At 41.0% G+C, this 17762-nt stretch overlaps 30 non-coding genes across 30 annotated transcripts; all 30 read right to left on the bottom strand.

The window, feature by feature from the left end:
* Nucleotides 1-487: 487 nt before the first annotated feature.
* TRNAA-UGC (transfer RNA alanine (anticodon UGC)) lies at nucleotides 488-559 on the bottom strand. The gene has a single exon. It is a non-coding gene; the product is annotated as a tRNA-Ala (tRNA).
* Nucleotides 560-1203: 644 nt separating this feature from the next.
* Nucleotides 1204-1275, bottom strand: TRNAA-CGC (transfer RNA alanine (anticodon CGC)). Its single transcript has one exon. It is a non-coding gene; the product is annotated as a tRNA-Ala (tRNA).
* Nucleotides 1276-1398: 123 nt separating this feature from the next.
* TRNAA-UGC (transfer RNA alanine (anticodon UGC)) lies at nucleotides 1399-1470 on the bottom strand. Its single transcript has one exon. It is a non-coding gene; the product is annotated as a tRNA-Ala (tRNA).
* Nucleotides 1471-2473: 1003 nt separating this feature from the next.
* On the bottom strand, nucleotides 2474-2545 carry TRNAA-UGC (transfer RNA alanine (anticodon UGC)). The gene has a single exon. It is a non-coding gene; the product is annotated as a tRNA-Ala (tRNA).
* Nucleotides 2546-3189: 644 nt separating this feature from the next.
* TRNAA-CGC (transfer RNA alanine (anticodon CGC)) lies at nucleotides 3190-3261 on the bottom strand. Its single transcript has one exon. It is a non-coding gene; the product is annotated as a tRNA-Ala (tRNA).
* Nucleotides 3262-3384: 123 nt separating this feature from the next.
* TRNAA-UGC (transfer RNA alanine (anticodon UGC)) lies at nucleotides 3385-3456 on the bottom strand. The gene has a single exon. It is a non-coding gene; the product is annotated as a tRNA-Ala (tRNA).
* Nucleotides 3457-4459: 1003 nt separating this feature from the next.
* TRNAA-UGC (transfer RNA alanine (anticodon UGC)) lies at nucleotides 4460-4531 on the bottom strand. The gene has a single exon. It is a non-coding gene; the product is annotated as a tRNA-Ala (tRNA).
* Nucleotides 4532-5175: 644 nt separating this feature from the next.
* On the bottom strand, nucleotides 5176-5247 carry TRNAA-CGC (transfer RNA alanine (anticodon CGC)). Its single transcript has one exon. It is a non-coding gene; the product is annotated as a tRNA-Ala (tRNA).
* Nucleotides 5248-5370: 123 nt separating this feature from the next.
* TRNAA-UGC (transfer RNA alanine (anticodon UGC)) lies at nucleotides 5371-5442 on the bottom strand. The gene has a single exon. It is a non-coding gene; the product is annotated as a tRNA-Ala (tRNA).
* A 644-nt stretch (nucleotides 5443-6086) lies between these two features.
* On the bottom strand, nucleotides 6087-6158 carry TRNAA-CGC (transfer RNA alanine (anticodon CGC)). The gene has a single exon. It is a non-coding gene; the product is annotated as a tRNA-Ala (tRNA).
* A 123-nt stretch (nucleotides 6159-6281) lies between these two features.
* TRNAA-UGC (transfer RNA alanine (anticodon UGC)) lies at nucleotides 6282-6353 on the bottom strand. The gene has a single exon. It is a non-coding gene; the product is annotated as a tRNA-Ala (tRNA).
* Nucleotides 6354-6997: 644 nt separating this feature from the next.
* TRNAA-CGC (transfer RNA alanine (anticodon CGC)) lies at nucleotides 6998-7069 on the bottom strand. Its single transcript has one exon. It is a non-coding gene; the product is annotated as a tRNA-Ala (tRNA).
* Nucleotides 7070-7192: 123 nt separating this feature from the next.
* TRNAA-UGC (transfer RNA alanine (anticodon UGC)) lies at nucleotides 7193-7264 on the bottom strand. Its single transcript has one exon. It is a non-coding gene; the product is annotated as a tRNA-Ala (tRNA).
* Nucleotides 7265-8072: 808 nt separating this feature from the next.
* TRNAV-CAC (transfer RNA valine (anticodon CAC)) lies at nucleotides 8073-8144 on the bottom strand. The gene has a single exon. It is a non-coding gene; the product is annotated as a tRNA-Val (tRNA).
* Nucleotides 8145-8267: 123 nt separating this feature from the next.
* TRNAA-UGC (transfer RNA alanine (anticodon UGC)) lies at nucleotides 8268-8339 on the bottom strand. Its single transcript has one exon. It is a non-coding gene; the product is annotated as a tRNA-Ala (tRNA).
* A 987-nt stretch (nucleotides 8340-9326) lies between these two features.
* On the bottom strand, nucleotides 9327-9398 carry TRNAA-CGC (transfer RNA alanine (anticodon CGC)). Its single transcript has one exon. It is a non-coding gene; the product is annotated as a tRNA-Ala (tRNA).
* Nucleotides 9399-9521: 123 nt separating this feature from the next.
* Nucleotides 9522-9593, bottom strand: TRNAA-UGC (transfer RNA alanine (anticodon UGC)). Its single transcript has one exon. It is a non-coding gene; the product is annotated as a tRNA-Ala (tRNA).
* A 644-nt stretch (nucleotides 9594-10237) lies between these two features.
* Nucleotides 10238-10309, bottom strand: TRNAA-CGC (transfer RNA alanine (anticodon CGC)). Its single transcript has one exon. It is a non-coding gene; the product is annotated as a tRNA-Ala (tRNA).
* A 1182-nt stretch (nucleotides 10310-11491) lies between these two features.
* TRNAA-CGC (transfer RNA alanine (anticodon CGC)) lies at nucleotides 11492-11563 on the bottom strand. Its single transcript has one exon. It is a non-coding gene; the product is annotated as a tRNA-Ala (tRNA).
* A 123-nt stretch (nucleotides 11564-11686) lies between these two features.
* Nucleotides 11687-11758, bottom strand: TRNAA-UGC (transfer RNA alanine (anticodon UGC)). The gene has a single exon. It is a non-coding gene; the product is annotated as a tRNA-Ala (tRNA).
* A 1003-nt stretch (nucleotides 11759-12761) lies between these two features.
* On the bottom strand, nucleotides 12762-12833 carry TRNAA-UGC (transfer RNA alanine (anticodon UGC)). The gene has a single exon. It is a non-coding gene; the product is annotated as a tRNA-Ala (tRNA).
* Nucleotides 12834-13477: 644 nt separating this feature from the next.
* Nucleotides 13478-13549, bottom strand: TRNAA-CGC (transfer RNA alanine (anticodon CGC)). The gene has a single exon. It is a non-coding gene; the product is annotated as a tRNA-Ala (tRNA).
* Nucleotides 13550-13672: 123 nt separating this feature from the next.
* On the bottom strand, nucleotides 13673-13744 carry TRNAA-UGC (transfer RNA alanine (anticodon UGC)). The gene has a single exon. It is a non-coding gene; the product is annotated as a tRNA-Ala (tRNA).
* A 996-nt stretch (nucleotides 13745-14740) lies between these two features.
* TRNAA-CGC (transfer RNA alanine (anticodon CGC)) lies at nucleotides 14741-14812 on the bottom strand. The gene has a single exon. It is a non-coding gene; the product is annotated as a tRNA-Ala (tRNA).
* Nucleotides 14813-14935: 123 nt separating this feature from the next.
* Nucleotides 14936-15007, bottom strand: TRNAA-UGC (transfer RNA alanine (anticodon UGC)). The gene has a single exon. It is a non-coding gene; the product is annotated as a tRNA-Ala (tRNA).
* Nucleotides 15008-15651: 644 nt separating this feature from the next.
* TRNAA-CGC (transfer RNA alanine (anticodon CGC)) lies at nucleotides 15652-15723 on the bottom strand. Its single transcript has one exon. It is a non-coding gene; the product is annotated as a tRNA-Ala (tRNA).
* Nucleotides 15724-15846: 123 nt separating this feature from the next.
* On the bottom strand, nucleotides 15847-15918 carry TRNAA-UGC (transfer RNA alanine (anticodon UGC)). Its single transcript has one exon. It is a non-coding gene; the product is annotated as a tRNA-Ala (tRNA).
* Nucleotides 15919-16756: 838 nt separating this feature from the next.
* Nucleotides 16757-16828, bottom strand: TRNAA-UGC (transfer RNA alanine (anticodon UGC)). Its single transcript has one exon. It is a non-coding gene; the product is annotated as a tRNA-Ala (tRNA).
* Nucleotides 16829-17465: 637 nt separating this feature from the next.
* Nucleotides 17466-17537, bottom strand: TRNAA-CGC (transfer RNA alanine (anticodon CGC)). The gene has a single exon. It is a non-coding gene; the product is annotated as a tRNA-Ala (tRNA).
* Nucleotides 17538-17660: 123 nt separating this feature from the next.
* Nucleotides 17661-17732, bottom strand: TRNAA-UGC (transfer RNA alanine (anticodon UGC)). Its single transcript has one exon. It is a non-coding gene; the product is annotated as a tRNA-Ala (tRNA).
* Between the last annotated feature and the right edge of the window lie 30 nt (nucleotides 17733-17762).

Here is a 17762-nt window from a genome sequence, read left to right as displayed (position 1 = left end):
TCATGATTGGAATATACGTACTCCTTCCTCCCATTTGCGTAGAAGTTTATTTTTTAAGCATTTCTGCAAGGTATACTTGTATCCTTTGGCTTGTTTCTTTTAAAGGTGTCTTTTCCTGCTTTAAAAACTCAAATTTTTCTAAAACGCAGCAAAATTACCCTCAGTCATGACTGAAATATACATTCTCCTTTCTCCCATTCGTGAACTGGTATATTTTTTAAGTATTTCTACTACGTATACCTGTATCCTTTTGTTTGTTTCTTTTAAAGGTGTCTTTTTCTGCTTCAAAGGTTGGAGATGCTTGGGATTGAACCTGGGGCCTCATACATGTGAAGCATGCGCTCTACCACTGAGCTACACCCCCATGATACAGTGCTTTGTCAGCTTCGATTGTATGCCACAAGACACAATTGACTAAACCAGCTAACAAAACATCAGTTTCCAAGCACCTTGTGCAAGTTCATCTATAAATATCTCTCACAAAAGCTGGAGATGCCGGGGATTGAACCCGGGGCCTCATACATGCAAAGCATGCGCTCTACCACTGAGCTACACCCCCTTGCGCTTATTTAGACCCTCGAATTTTGGGCAATCGCAGAATCGGGATTTCCCATGTAACCAATGTAGAGCTTTTGTGTCCATACCCATAAGACATCATAATTATACTGTTTTCTGATGACCATGGCTGTGCAAGTCCACAATGTTTCTAAAATGCAGCAAAAACACCCTCACTCATGATTGGAATATACGTACTCCTTCCTCCCATTTGCGTAGAAGTTTATTTTTTAAGCATTTCTGCAAGGTATACTTGTATCCTTTGGCTTGTTTCTTTTAAAGGTGTCTTTTCCTGCTTTCAAAACAGAAAGCAGAAGCATGCGCTCTACCACTGAGCTACATCCCCTTCCGTTTCTGTAGAACTAGGAATTTTTTGGCAATCGCAGAATTGGGATTTCCCATGTAAGCAAAGTAGAGCTTTTGTGTCCTTACACCTAGGACATCATAATTATACTGTTTTCTGGCGACTAGGGCTCTGCAAGTCCACAATTTTTCTAAAACGCAGCAAAAGTACACTCAGTCATGACTGAAATATACATTCTCCTTTCTCCCATTTGTGAACTGGTATATTTTTTAAGTATTTCTACTACGTATACCTGTATCCTTTTGTTTGTTTCTTTTAAAGGTGTCTTTTTCTGCTTCAAAAGTTGGAGATGCCAGGGATTGAACCCGGGGCCTCATACATGCGAAGCATGCGCTCTACCACTGAGCTACACCCCCATGATACAGTGCTTTGTCAGCTTCGATTGTATGCCACAAGACACAATTGACTAAACCAGCTAACAAAACATCAGTTTCCAAGCACCTTGTGCAAGTTCATCTATAAATATCTCTCACAAAAGCTGGAGATGCCGGGGATTGAACCCGGGGCCTCATACATGCAAAGTATGCGCTCGACCACTGAGCTACACCCCCTTGTGCTTCTTTAGAACTTTGAATTTTGGGCAATCTCAGAATCGGGATTTCCCATGTAACCAATGTAGAGCTTTTGTGTCCATACCCATAAGACATCATAATTATACTGTTTTCTGATGACCATGGCTGTGCAAGTCCACAATGTTTCTAAAATGCAGCAAAAACACCCTCACTCATGATTGGAATATACGTACTCCTTCCTCCCATTTGCGTAGAAGTTTATTTTTTAAGCATTTCTGCAAGGTATACTTGTATCCTTTGGCTTGTTTCTTTTAAAGGTGTCTTTTCCTGCTTTCAAAACAGAAAGCAGAAGCATGCGCTCTACCACTGAGCTACATCCCCTTCCGTTTCTGTAGAACTAGGAATTTTTTGGCAATCGCAGAATTGGGATTTCCCATGTAACCAATGTAGAGCTTTTGTGTCCATACCCATAAGACATCATAATTATACTGTTTTCTGATGACCATGGCTGTGCAAGTCCACAATGTTTCTAAAATGCAGCAAAAACACCCTCACTCATGATTGGAATATACGTACTCCTTCCTCCCATTTGCGTAGAAGTTTATTTTTTAAGCATTTCTGCAAGGTATACTTGTATCCTTTGGCTTGTTTCTTTTAAAGGTGTCTTTTCCTGCTTTAAAAACTCAAATTTTTCTAAAGCGCAGCAAAATTACCCTCAGTCATGACTGAAATATACATTCTCCTTTCTCCCATTCGTGAACTGGTATATTTTTTAAGTATTTCTACTACGTATACCTGTATCCTTTTGTTTGTTTCTTTTGAAGGTGTCTTTTTCTGCTTCAAAGGTTGGAGATGCTGGGGATTGAACCTGGGGCCTCATACATGTGAAGCATGCGCTCTACCACTGAGCTACACCCCCATGATACAGTGCTTTGTCAGCTTTGATTGTATGCCGCAAGACACAATTGACTAAACCAGCTAACAAAACATCAGTTTCCAAGCACCTTGTGCAAGTTCATCTATAAATATCTCTTACAAAAGTTGGAGATGCCGGGGATTGAACCCGGGGCCTCATACATGCAAAGCATGCGCTCTACCACTGAGCTACACCCCCTTGTGCTTCTTTAGAACTTTGAATTTTGGGCAATCGCAGATTCGGGATTTCCCATGTAACCAATGTAGAGCTTTTGTGTCCATACCCATAAGACATCATAATTATACTGTTTTCTGATGACCATGGCTGTGCAAGTCCACAATGTTTCTAAAATGCAGCAAAAACACCCTCACTCATGATTGGAATATACGTACTCCTTCCTCCCATTTGCGTAGAAGTTTATTTTTTAAGCATTTCTGCAAGGTATACTTGTATCCTTTGGCTTGTTTCTTTTAAAGGTGTCTTTTCCTGCTTTCAAAACAGAAAGCAGAAGCATGCGCTCTACCACTGAGCTACATCCCCTTCCGTTTCTGTAGAACTAGGAATTTTTTGGCAATCGCAGAATTGGGATTTCCCATGTAAGCAAAGTAGAGCTTTTGTGTCCTTACACCTAGGACATCATAATTATACTGTTTTCTGGCGACTAGGGCTCTGCAAGTCCACAATTTTTCTAAAACGCAGCAAAAGTACCCTCAGTCAAGACTGAAATATACATTCTCCTTTCTCCCATTTGTGAACTGGTATATTTTTTAAGTATTTCTACTACGTATACCTGTATCCTTTTGTTTGTTTCTTTTAAAGGTGTCTTTTTCTGCTTCAAAAGTTGGAGATGCCAGGGATTGAACCCGGGGCCTCATACATGCGAAGCATGCGCTCTACCACTGAGCTACACCCCCATGATACAGTGCTTTCTCAGCTATGATTGTATGCCGCAAGACACAATTGACTAAACCAGCTAACAAAACATCAGTTTCCAAGCACCTTGTGCAAGTTCATCTATAAATATCTCTTACAAAAGTTGGAGATGCCGGGGATTGAACCCGGGGCCTCATACATGCAAAGCATGCGCTCTACCACTGAGCTACACCCCCTTGCGCTTCTTTAGAACTTTGAATTTTGGGCAATCGCAGAATCGGGATTTCCCATGTAACCAATGTAGAGCTTTTGTGTCCATACCCATAAGACATCATAATTATACTGTTTTCTGATGACCATGGCTGTGCAAGTCCACAATGTTTCTAAAATGCAGCAAAAACACCCTCACTCATGATTGGAATATACGTACTCCTTCCTCCCATTTGCGTAGAAGTTTATTTTTTAAGCATTTCTGCAAGGTATACTTGTATCCTTTGGCTTGTTTCTTTTAAAGGTGTCTTTTCCTGCTTTCAAAACAGAAAGCAGAAGCATGCGCTCTACCACTGAGCTACATCCCCTTCCGTTTCTGTAGAACTAGGAATTTTTTGGCAATCGCAGAATTGGGATTTCCCATGTAAGCAATGTAGAGCTTTTGTGTCCATACCCATAAGACATCATAATTATACTGTTTTCTGATGACCATGGCTGTGCAAGTCCACAATGTTTCTAAAATGCAGCAAAAACACCCTCACTCATGATTGGAATATACGTACTCCTTCCTCCCATTTGCGTAGAAGTTTATTTTTTAAGCATTTCTGCAAGGTATACTTGTATCCTTTGGCTTGTTTCTTTTAAAGGTGTCTTTTCCTGCTTTAAAAACTCAAATTTTTCTAAAACGCAGCAAAATTACCCTCAGTCATGACTGAAATATACATTCTCCTTTCTCCCATTCGTGAACTGGTATATTTTTTAAGTATTTCTACTACGTATACCTGTATCCTTTTGTTTGTTTCTTTTAAAGGTGTCTTTTTCTGCTTCAAAGGTTGGAGATGCTTGGGATTGAACCTGGGGCCTCATACATGTGAAGCATGCGCTCTACCACTGAGCTACACCCCCATGATACAGTGCTTTGTCTGCTTCGATTGTATGCCACAAGACACAATTGACTAAACCAGCTAACAAAACATCAGTTTCCAAGCACCTTGTGCAAGTTCATCTATAAATATCTCTCACAAAAGCTGGAGATGCCGGGGATTGAACCCGGGGCCTCATACATGCAAAGCATGCGCTCTACCACTGAGCTACACCCCCTTGCGCTTATTTAGACCCTTGAATTTTGGGCAATCGCAGAATCGGGATTTCCCATGTAACCAATGTAGAGCTTTTGTGTCCATACCCATAAGACATCATAATTATACTGTTTTCTGATGACCATGGCTGTGCAAGTCCACAATGTTTCTAAAATGCAGCAAAAACACCCTCACTCATGATTGGAATATACGTACTCCTTCCTCCCATTTGCGTAGAAGTTTATTTTTTAAGCATTTCTGCAAGGTATACTTGTATCCTTTGGCTTGTTTCTTTTAAAGGTGTCTTTTCCTGCTTTCAAAACAGAAAGCAGAAGCATGCGCTCTACCACTGAGCTACATCCCCTTCCGTTTCTGTAGAACTAGGAATTTTTTGGCAATCGCAGAATTGGGATTTCCCATGTAAGCAAAGTAGAGCTTTTGTGTCCTTACACCTAGGACATCATAATTATACTGTTTTCTGGCGACTAGGGCTCTGCAAGTCCACAATTTTTCTAAAACGCAGCAAAAGTACACTCAGTCATGACTGAAATATACATTCTCCTTTCTCCCATTCGTGAACTGGTATATTTTTTAAGTATTTCTACTACGTATACCTGTATCCTTTTGTTTGTTTCTTTTAAAGGTGTCTTTTTCTGCTTCAAAAGTTGGAGATGCCAGGGATTGAACCCGGGGCCTCATACATGCGAAGCATGCGCTCTACCACTGAGCTACACCCCCATGATACAGTGCTTTGTCAGCTTCGATTGTATGCCACAAGACACAATTGACTAAACCAGGTAACAAAACATCAGTTTCCAAGCACCTTGTGCAAGTTCATCTATAAATATCTCTCACAAAAGCTGGAGATGCCGGGGATTGAACCCGGGGCCTCATACATGCAAAGCATGCGCTCGACCACTGAGCTACACCCCCTTGTGCTTCTTTAGAACTTTGAATTTTGGGCAATCGCAGAATCGGGATTTCCCATGTAACCAATGTAGAGCTTTTGTGTCCATACCCATAAGACATCATAATTATACTGTTTTCTGATGACCATGGCTGTGCAAGTCCACAATGTTTCTAAAATGCAGCAAAAACACCCTCACTCATGATTGGAATATACGTACTCCTTCCTCCCATTTGCGTAGAAGTTTATTTTTTAAGCATTTCTGCAAGGTATACTTGTATCCTTTGGCTTGTTTCTTTTAAAGGTGTCTTTTCCTGCTTTCAAAACAGAAAGCAGAAGCATGCGCTCTACCACTGAGCTACATCCCCTTCCGTTTCTGTAGAACTAGGAATTTTTTGGCAATCGCAGAATTGGGATTTCCCATGTAAGCAAAGTAGAGCTTTTGTGTCCTTACACCTAGGACATCATAATTATACTGTTTTCTGGCGACTAGGGCTCTGCAAGTCCACAATTTTTCTAAAACGCAGCAAAAGTACCCTCAGTCATGACTGAAATATACATTCTCCTTTCTCCCATTTGTGAACTGGTATATTTTTTAAGTATTTCTACTACGTATACCTGTATCCTTTTGTTTGTTTCTTTTAAAGGTGTCTTTTTCTGCTTCAAAAGTTGGAGATGCCAGGGATTGAACCCGGGGCCTCATACATGCGAAGCATGCGCTCTACCACTGAGCTACACCCCCATGATACAGTGCTTTGTCAGCTTTGATTGTATGCCGCAAGACACAATTGACTAAACCAGGTAACAAAACATCAGTTTCCAAGCACCTTGTGCAAGTTCATCTATAAATATCTCTTACAAAAGTTGGAGATGCCGGGGATTGAACCCGGGGCCTCATACATGCAAAGCATGCGCTCTACCACTGAGCTACACCCCCTTGCGCTTCTTTAGAACTTTGAATTTTGGGCAATCGCAGAATCGGGATTTCCCATGTAACCAATGTAGAGCTTTTGTGTCCATACCCATAAGACATCATAATTATACTGTTTTCTGATGACCATGGCTGTGCAAGTCCACAATGTTTCTAAAATGCAGCAAAAACACCCTCACTCATGATTGGAATATACGTACTCCTTCCTCCCATTTGCGTAGAAGTTTATTTTTTAAGCATTTCTGCAAGGTATACTTGTATCCTTTGGCTTGTTTCTTTTAAAGGTGTCTTTTCCTGCTTTCAAAACAGAAAGCAGAAGCATGCGCTCTACCACTGAGCTACATCCCCTTCCGTTTCTGTAGAACTAGGAATTTTTTGGCAATCGCAGAATTGGGATTTCCCATGTAAGCAAAGTAGAGCTTTTGTGTCCTTACACATAGGACATCATAATTATACTGTTTTCTGGCGACTAGGGCTCTGCAAGTCCACAATTTTTCTAAAACGCAGCAAAAGTACCCTCAGTCATGACTGAAATATACATTCTCCTTTCTCCCATTTGTGAACTGGTATATTTTTTAAGTATTTCTACTACGTATACCTGTATCCTTTTGTTTGTTTCTTTTAAAGGTGTCTTTTTCTGCTTCAAAGGTTGGAGATGCCAGGGATTGAGCCCGGGGCCTCATACATGCGAAGCATGCGCTCTACCACTGAGCTACACCCCCATGATACAGTGCTTTGTCAGCTTCGATTGTATGCCGCAAGACACAATTGACTAAACCAGCTAACAAAACATCAGTTTCCAAGCACCTTGTGCAAGTTCATCTATACATATCTCTTACAAAGGTTGGAGATGCCGGGGATTGAACCCGGGGCCTCATACATGCAAAGTATGCGCTCTACCACTGAGCTACACCCCCTTGCGCTTCTTTAGAACTTTGAATTTTGGGCAATCTCAGAATCGGGATTTCCCATGTAACCAATGTAGAGCTTTTGTGTCCATACCCATAAGACATCATAATTATACTGTTTTCTGATGACCATGGCTGTGCAAGTCCACAATGTTTCTAAAATGCAGCAAAAACACCCTCACTCATGATTGGAATATACGTACTCCTTCCTCCCATTTGCGTAGAAGTTTATTTTTTAAGCATTTCTGCAAGGTATACTTGTATCCTTTGGCTTGTTTCTTTTAAAGGTGTCTTTTCCTGCTTTCAAAACAGAAAGCAGAAGCATGCGCTCTACCACTGAGCTACATCCCCTTCCGTTTCTATAGAACTTGGAATTTTTTGGCAATCGCAGAATTGGGATTTCCCATGTAACCAATGTAGAGCTTTTGTGTCCATACCCATAAGACATCATAATTATACTGTTTTCTGATGACCATGGCTGTGCAAGTCCACAATGTTTCTAAAATGCAGCAAAAACACCCTCACTCATGATTGGAATATACGTACTCCTTCCTCCCATTTGCGTAGAAGTTTATTTTTTAAGCATTTCTGCAAGGTATACTTGTATCCTTTGGCTTGTTTCTTTTAAAGGTGTCTTTTCCTGCTTTAAAAACTCAAATTTTTCTAAAGCGCAGCAAAATTACCCTCAGTCATGACTGAAATATACATTCTCCTTTCTCCCATTCGTGAACTGGTATATTTTTTAAGTATTTCTACTACGTATACCTGTATCCTTTTGTTTGTTTCTTTCGAAGGTGTCTTTTTCTGTTTCAAAGGTTGGAGATGCTGGGGATTGAACCTGGGGCCTCATGCATGTGAAGCATGCGCTCTACCACTGAGCTACACCCCCATGATACAGTGCTTTGTCAGCTTCGATTGTATGCCGCAAGACACAATTGACTAAACCAGCTAACAAAACATCAGTTTCCAAGCACCTTGTGCAAGTTCATCTATAAATATCTCTTACAAAGGTTGGAGATGCCGGGGATTGAACCCGGGGCCTCATACATGCAAAGTATGCGCTCTACCACTGAGCTACACCCCCTTGCGCTTCTTTAGAACTTTGAATTTTGGGCAATCTCAGAATCGGGATTTCCCATGTAACCAATGTAGAGCTTTTGTGTCCATACCCATAAGACATCATAATTATACTGTTTTCTGATGACCATGGCTGTGCAAGTCCACAATGTTTCTAAAATGCAGCAAAAACACCCTCACTCATGATTGGAATATACGTACTCCTTCCTCCCATTTGCGTAGAAGTTTATTTTTTAAGCATTTCTGCAAGGTATACTTGTATCCTTTGGCTTGTTTCTTTTAAAGGTGTCTTTTCCTGCTTTCAAAACAGAAAGCAGAAGCATGCGCTCTACCACTGAGCTACATCCCCTTCCGTTTCTGTAGAACTAGGAATTTTTTGGCAATCGCAGAATTGGGATTTCCCATGTAACCAATGTAGAGCTTTTGTGTCCATACCCATAAGACATCATAATTATACTGTTTTCTGATGACCATGGCTGTGCAAGTCCACAATGTTTCTAAAATGCAGCAAAAACACCCTCACTCATGATTGGAATATACGTACTCCTTCCTCCCATTTGCGTAGAAGTTTATTTTTTAAGCATTTCTGCAAGGTATACTTGTATCCTTTGGCTTGTTTCTTTTAAAGGTGTCTTTTCCTGCTTTCAAAACAGAAAGCAGAAGCATGCGCTCTACCACTGAGCTACATCCCCTTCCGTTTCTGTAGAACTAGGAATTTTTTGGCAATCGCAGAATTGGGATTTCCCATGTAAGCAAAGTAGAGCTTTTGTGTCCTTACACCTAGGACATCATAATTATACTGTTTTCTGGCGACTAGGGCTCTGCAAGTCCACAATTTTTCTAAAATGCAGCAAAAGTACACTCAGTCATGACTGAAATATACATTCTCCTTTCTCCCATTCGTGAACTGGTATATTTTTTAAGTATTTCTACTACGTATACCTGTATCCTTTTGTTTGTTTCTTTTAAAGGTGTCTTTTTCTGCTTCAAAAGTTGGAGATGCCAGGGATTGAACCCGGGGCCTCATACATGCGAAGCATGCGCTCTACCACTGAGCTACACCCCCATGATACAGTGCTTTGTCAGCTTCGATTGTATGCCACAAGACACAATTGACTAAACCAGGTAACAAAACATCAGTTTCCAAGCACCTTGTGCAAGTTCATCTATAAATATCTCTCACAAAAGCTGGAGATGCCGGGGATTGAACCCGGGGCCTCATACATGCAAAGCATGCGCTCTACCACTGAGCTACACCCCCTTGCGCTTCTTTAGAACCTTGAATTTTGGGCAATCGCAGAATCGGGATTTCCCATGTAACCAATGTAGAGCTTTTGTGTCCATACCCATAAGACATCATAATTATACTGTTTTCTGATGACCATGGCTGTGCAAGTCCACAATGTTTCTAAAATGCAGCAAAAACACCCTCACTCATGATTGGAATATAGGTACTCCTTCCTCCCATTTGCGTAGAAGTTTATTTTTTAAGCATTTCTGCAAGGTATACTTGTATCCTTTGGCTTGTTTCTTTTAAAGGTGTCTTTTCCTGCTTTCAAAACAGAAAGCAGAAGCATGCGCTGTACCACTGAGCTACATCCCCTTCCATTTCTGTAGAACTAGGAATTTTTTGGCATTCGCAGAATTGGGATTTCCCATGTAAGCAAAGTAGAGCTTTTGTGTCCTTACACCTAGGACATCATAATTATACTGTTTTCTGGCGACTAGGGCTCTGCAAGTCCACAATTTTTCTAAAACGCAGCAAAAGTACCCTCAGTCATGACTGAAATATACATTCTCCTTTCTCCCATTTGTGAACTGGTATATTTTTTAAGTATTTCTACTACGTATACCTGTATCCTTTTGTTTGTTTCTTTTAAAGGTGTCTTTTTCTGCTTCAAAAGTTGGAGATGCCAGGGATTGAGCCCGGGGCCTCATACATGCGAAGCATGCGCTCTACCACTGAGCTACACCCCCATGATACAGTGCTTTGTCAGCTTTGATTGTATGCCGCAAGACACAATTGACTAAACCAGCTAACAAAACATCAGTTTCCAAGCACCTTGTGCAAGTTCATCTATAAATATCTCTTACAAAAGTTGGAGATGCCGGGGATTGAACCCGGGGCCTCATACTACAAAGCATGCGCTCTACCACTGAGCTACACCCCCTTGCGCTTCTTTAGAACTTTGAATTTTGGGCAATCGCAGAATCGGGATTTCCCATGTAACCAATGTAGAGCTTTTGTGTCCATACCCATAAGACATCATAATTATACTGTTTTCTGATGACCATGGCTGTGCAAGTCCACAATGTTTCTAAAATGCAGCAAAAACACCCTCACTCATGATTGGAATATACGTACTCCTTTCTCCCATTTGCGTAGAAGTTTATTTTTTAAGCATTTCTGCAAGGTATACTTGTATCCTTTGGCTTGTTTCTTTTAAAGGTGTCTTTTCCTGCTTTCAAAACAGAAAGCAGAAGCATGCGCTCTACCACTGAGCTACATCCCCTTCCGTTTCTGTAGAACTAGGAATTTTTTGGCAATCGCAGAATTGGGATTTCCCATGTAAGCAATGTAGAGCTTTTGTGTCCATACCCATAAGACATCATAATTATACTGTTTTCTGATGACCATGGCTGTGCAAGTCCACAATGTTTCTAAAATGCAGCAAAAACACCCTCACTCATGATTGGAATATACCAGTTCACTTCCTCCCATTTGCGTAGAAGTTTATTTTTTAAGCATTTCTGCAAGGTATACTTGTATCCTTTGGCTTGTTTCTTTTAAAGGTGTCTTTTCCTGCTTTCAAAACAGAAAGCAGAAGCATGCGCTCTACCACTGAGCTACATCCCCTTCCGTTTCTGTAGAACTAGGAATTTTTTGGCAATCGCAGAATTGGGATTTCCCATGTAAGCAAAGTAGAGCTTTTGTGTCCTTACACCTAGGACATCATAATTATACTGTTTTCTGGCGACTAGGGCTCTGCAAGTCCACAATTTTTCTAAAACGCAGCAAAAGTACCCTCAGTCATGACTGAAATATACATTCTCCTTTCTCCCATTTGTGAACTGGTATATTTTTTAAGTATTTCTACTACGTATACCTGTATCCTTTTGTTGGTTTCTTTTAAAGGTGTCTTTTTCTGCTTCAAAAGTTGGAGATGCCAGGGATTGAACCTGGGGCCTCATACATGCGAAGCATGCGCTCTACCACTGAGCTACACCCCCATGATACAGTGCTTTGTCAGCTTTGATTGTATGCCGCAAGACACAATTGACTAAACCAGCTAACAAAACATCAGTTTCCAAGCACCTTGTGCAAGTTCATCTATAAATATCTCTTACAAAAGTTGGAGATGCCGGGGATTGAACCCGGGGCCTCAAACATGCAAAGCATGCGCTCTACCACTGAGCTACACCCCCTTGCGCTTCTTTAGAACTTTGAATTTTGGGCAATCGCAGAATCGGGATTTCCCATGTAACCAATGTAGAGCTTTTGTGTCCATACCCATAAGACATCATAATTATACTGTTTTCTGATGACCATGGCTGTGCAAGTCCACAATGTTTCTAAAATGCAGCAAAAACACCCTCACTCATGATTGGAATATACGTACTCCTTCCTCCCATTTGCGTAGAAGTTTATTTTTTAAGCATTTCTGCAAGGTATACTTGTATCCTTTGGCTTGTTTCTTTTAAAGGTGTCTTTTCCTGCTTTCAAAACAGAAAGCAGAAGCATGCGCTCTACCACTGAGCTACATCCCCTTCCGTTTCTGTAGAACTAGGAATTTTTTGGCAATCGCAGAATTGGGATTTCCCATGTAAGCAATGTAGAGCTTTTGTGTCCATACCCATAAGACATCATAATTATACTGTTTTCTGATGACCATGGCTGTGCAAGTCCACAATGTTTCTAAAATGCAGCAAAAACACCCTCACTCATGATTGGAATATACGTACTCCTTCCTCCCATTTGCGTAGAAGTTTATTTTTTAAGCATTTCTGCAAGGTATACTTGTATCCTTTGGCTTGTTTCTTTTAAAGGTGTCTTTTCCTGCTTTAAAAACTCAAATTTTTCTAAAACGCAGCAAAATTACCCTCAGTCCTGACTGAAATATACATTCTCCTTTCTCCCATTCGTGAACTGGTATATTTTTTAAGTATTTCTACTACGTATACCTGTATCCTTTTGTTTGTTTCTTTTAAAGGTGTCTTTTTCTGCTTCAAACGTTGGAGATGCTTGGGATTGAACCTGGGGCCTCATACATGTGAAGCATGCGCTCTACCACTGAGCTACACCCCCATGATACAGTGCTTTGTCAGCTTCGATTGTATGCCACAAGACACAATTGACTAAACCAGCTAACAAAACATCAGTTTCCAAGCACCTTGTGCAAGTTCATCTATAAATATCTCTCACAAAAGCTGGAGATGCCGGGGATTGAACCCGGGGCCTCATACATGCAAAGCATGCGCTCTACCACTGAGCTACACCCCCTTGCGCTTCTTTAGAACCTTGAATTTTGGGCAAACGCAGAATCGGGATTTCCCATTTAACCAATGTAGAGCTTTTGTGTCCATACCCATAAGACATCATAATTATACTGTTTTCTGATGACCATGGCTGTGCAAGTCCACAATGTTTCTAAAATGCAGCAAAAACACCCTCACTCATGATTGGAATATACGTACTCCTTCCTCCCATTTGCGTAGAAGTTTATTTTTTAAGCATTTCTGCAAGGTATACTTGTATCCTTTGGTTTGTTTCTTTTAAAGGTGTCTTTTCCTGCTTTCAAAACAGAAAGCAGAAGCATGCACTCTACCACTGAGCTACATCCCCTTCCGTTTCTGTAGAACTAGGAATTTTTTGGCAATCGCAGAATTGGGATTTCCCATGTAAGCAAAGTAGAGCTTTTGTGTCCTTACACCTAGGACATCATAATTATACTGTTTTCTGGCGACTAGGGCTCTGCAAGTCCACAATTTTTCTAAAACGCAGCAAAAGTACCCTCAGTCATGACTGAAATATACATTCTCCTTTCTCCCATTTGTGAACTGGTATATTTTTTAAGTATTTCTACTACGTATACCTGTATCCTTTTGTTTGTTTCTTTTAAAGGTGTCTTTTTCTGCTTCAAAGGTTGGAGATGCCAGGGATTGAACCTGGGGCCTCATACATGCGAAGCATGCGCTCTACCACTGAGCTACACCCCCATGATACAGTGCTTTGTCAGCTTTGATTGTATGCCGCAAGACACAATTGACTAAACCAGCTAACAAAACATCAGTTTCCAAGCACCTTGTGCAAGTTCATCTATAAATATCTCTTACAAAAGTTGGAGATGCCGGGGATTGAACCCGGGGCCTCATACATGCAAAGCATGCGCTCTACCACTGAGCTACACCCGCTTGCGCTTCTTTAGAACTTTGAATTTTGGGCAATCGCAGAATCGGGATTTCCCATGTAACCAATGTAGAGCTTTTGTGTCCATACCCATAAGACATCATAATTATACTGTTTTCTGATGACCATGGCTGTGCAAGTCCACAATGTTTCTAAAATGCAGCAAAAACACCCTCACTCATGATTGGAATATACGTACTCCTTCCTCCCATTTGCGTAGAAGTTTATTTTTTAAGCATTTCTGCAAGGTATACTTGTATCCTTTGGCTTGTTTCTTTTAAAGGTGTCTTTTCCTGCTTTCAAAATAGAAAGCAGAAGCATGCGCTCTACCACTGAGCTACATCCCCTTCCGTTTCTGTAGAACTAGGAATTTTTTGGCAATCGCAGAATTGGGATTTCCCATGTAAGCAATGTAGAGCTTTTGTGTCCATACCCATAAGACATCATAATTATACTGTTTTCTGATGACCATGGCTGTGCAAGTCCACAATGTTTCTAAAATGCAGCAAAAACAACCTCACTCATGATTGGAATATACGTACTCCTTCCTCCCATTTGCGTAGAAGTTTATTTTTTAAGCATTTCTGCAAGGTATACTTGTATCCTTTGGCTTGTTTCTTTTAAAGGTGTCTTTTCCTGCTTTCAAAACTCAAATTTTTCTAAAACGCAGCAAACTTACCCTCAGTCATGACTGAAATATACATTCTCCTTTCTCCCATTTGTGAACTGGTATATTTTTTAAGTATTTCTACTACGTATACCTGTATCCTTTTGTTTGTTTCTTTTAAAGGTGTCTTTTTCTGCTTCAAAGGTTGGAGATGCCGGGGATTGAACCTGGGGCCTCATACGCATGCGCTCTACCACTGAGCTACACCCCCATGATACAGTGCTTTGTCAGCTTTGATTGTATGCCGCAAGACACAATTGACTAAACCAGCTAACAAAACATCAGTTTCCAAGCACCTTGTGCAAGTTCATCTATAAATATCTCTTACAAAAGTTGGAGATGCCGGGGATTGAACCCGGGGCCTCATACATGCGAAGCATGCGCTCTACCACTGAGCTACACCCCCATGATACTGTGCTTTGTCAGCTTCGATTGTATGCCGCAAGAGACAATTGACTAAACCAGCTAACAAAACATTAGTTTCCAAGCACCTTGTGCAAGTTCATCTATAAATATCTCTCACAAAAGCTGGAGATGCCGGGGATTGAACCCGGGGCCTCATACATGCAAAGCATGCGCTCTACCACTGAGCTACACCCCCTTGCGCTTCTTTAGAACTTTGAATTTTGGGCAATCGCAGAATCGGGATTTCCCATGTAAGCAATGTAGAGCTTTTGTGTCCATACCCATAAGACATCATAATTATACTGTTTTCTGATGACCATGGCTGTGCAAGTCCACAATGTTTCTAAAATGCAGCAAAAACACCCTCACTCATGATTGGAATATACGTACTCCTTCCTCCCATTTGCGTAGAAGTTTATTTTTTAAGCATTTCTGCAAGGTATACTTGTATCCTTTGGCTTTTTTCTTTTAAAGGTGTCTTTTCCTGCTTTCAAAACAGAAAGCAGAAGCATGCGCTCTACCACTGAGCTACATCCCCTTCCGTTTCTATAGAACTTGGAATTTTTTGGCAATCGCAGAATTGGGATTTCCCATGTAAGCAAAGTAGAGCTTTTGTGTCCTTACACTTAGGACATCATAATTATACTGTTTTCTGGCGACTAGGGCTCTGCAAGTCCACAATTTTTCTAAAACGCAGCAAAAATACCCTCAGTCATGACTGAAATATACATTCTCCTTTCTCCCATTTGTGAACTGGTATATTTTTTAAGTATTTCTACTATGTATACCTGTATCCTTTTGTTTGTTTCTTTTAAAGGTGTCTTTTTTTGCTTCAAAGGTTGGGGATGCCGGGGATTGAACCCGGGGCCTCATACATGCGAAGCATGCGCTCTACCCCTGAGCTACACCCCCTTGATACAGTGCTTTGTCAGCTTCGATTGTATGCCGCAAGACACAATTGACTAAACCAGCTAACAAAACATCAGTTTCCAAGCACCTTGTGCAAGTTCATCTGTAAATATCTCTCACAAAAGCTGGAGATGCCGGGGATTGAACCCGGGGCCTCATACATGCAAAGCATGCGCTCTACCACTGAGCTACACCCCCTTGTGCTTCTTTAGAACCTTGAATTTTGGGCAATCGCAAAATCGGGATTTCCCATGTAAGCAATGTAGAGCTTTTGTGTCCATACCCATAAGACATCATAATTATACTGTTTTCTGATGACCATGGCTGTGCAAGTCCACAATGTTTCTAAAATGCAGCAAAAACACCCTCACTCATGATTGGAATATACGTACTCCTTCCTCCCATTTGCGTAGAAGTTTATTTTTTAAGCATTTCTGCAAGGTATACTTGTATCCTTTGGCTTGTTTCTTTTAAAGGTGTCTTTTCCTGCTTTCAAAACTCAAATTTTTCTAAAACGCAGCAAAATTACCCTCTGTCATGACTGAAATATACATTCTCCTTTCTCCCATTCGTGAACTGGTATATTTTTTAAGTATTTCTACTACGTATACCTGTATCCTTTTGTTTGCTTCTTTTAAAGGTGTCTTTTTCTGCTTCAAAGGTTGGAGATGCCGGGGATTGAACCTGGGGCCTTATACATCCCCATATACCACTGAGCTACACCCCCATGATACTGTGCTTTGTCAGCTTCGATTGTATGCCGCAAGACACAATTGACTAAACCAGCTAACAAAACAACAGTTTCCAAGCACCTTGTGCAAGTTCATCTATAAATATCTCTCACAAAAGCTGGAGATGCCGGGGATTGAACCCGGGGCCTCATACATGCGCTCTACCACTGAGCTACACCCCCATGATACAGTGCTTTGTCAGCTTCGATTGTATGCCGCAAGACACAATTGACTAAACCAGCTAACAAAACATCAGTTTCCAAGCACCTTGTGCAAGTTCATCTATAAATATCTCTTACAAAAGTTGGAGGTGCCGGGGATTGAACCCGGGGCCTCATACATGCAAAGCATGCACTCGACCACTGAGCTACACCCCCTTGTGCTTCTTTAGAACTTTGAATTTTGGGCAATCGCAGAATCGGGATTTCCCATGTAACCAATGTAGAGCTTTTGTGTCCATACCCATAAGACATCATAATTATACTGTTTTCTGATGACCATGGCTGTGCAAGTCCACAATGTTTCTAAAATGCAGCAAAAACATCCTCACTCATGATTGGAATATACTTCCTCCCATTTGCGTAGAAGTTTATTTTTTAAGCATTTCTGCAAGGTATACTTGTATCCTTTGGCTTGTTTCTTTTAAAGGTGTCTTTTCCTGCTTTCAAAACAGAAAGCAGAAGCATGCGCTCTACCACTGAGCTACATCCCCTTCCGTTTCTGTAGAACTAGGAATTTTTTGGCAATCGCAGAATTGGGATTTCCCATGTAAGCAAAGTAGAGCTTTTGTGTCCTTACACCTAGGACATCATAATTATACTGTTTTCTGGCGACTAGGGCTCTGCAAGTCCACAATTTTTCTAAAACGCAGCAAAAATACCCTCAGTCATGACTGAAATATACATTCTCCTTTCTCCCATTTGTGAACTGGTATATTTTTTAAGTAATTCTACTACGTATACCTGTATCCTTTTGTTTGTTTCTTTTAAAGGTGTCTTTTTCTGCTTCAAAGGTTGGAGATGCCGGGGATTGAACCCGGGGCCTCATACATGCGAAGCATGCGCTCTACCACTTAGCTACACCCCCTTGATACAGTGCTTTGTCAGCTTCGATTGTATGCCGCAAGACACAATTGACTAAACCAGCTAACAAAACATCAGTTTCCAAGCACCTTGTGCAAGTTCATCTGTAAATATCTCTCACAAAAGCTGGAGATGCCGGGGATTGAACCCGGGGCCTCATACATGCAAAGCATGCGTTCTACCACTGAGCTACACCCCCTTGTGCTTCTTTAGAACCTTGAATTTTGGG

The sequence above is a fragment of the Hyla sarda genome, chromosome 3, assembly GCF_029499605.1.
Source record: "Hyla sarda isolate aHylSar1 chromosome 3, aHylSar1.hap1, whole genome shotgun sequence".
Classification (NCBI taxonomy): domain Eukaryota; kingdom Metazoa; phylum Chordata; class Amphibia; order Anura; family Hylidae; genus Hyla; species Hyla sarda.
This window is presented reverse-complemented; position numbering and strand designations above follow the sequence as displayed.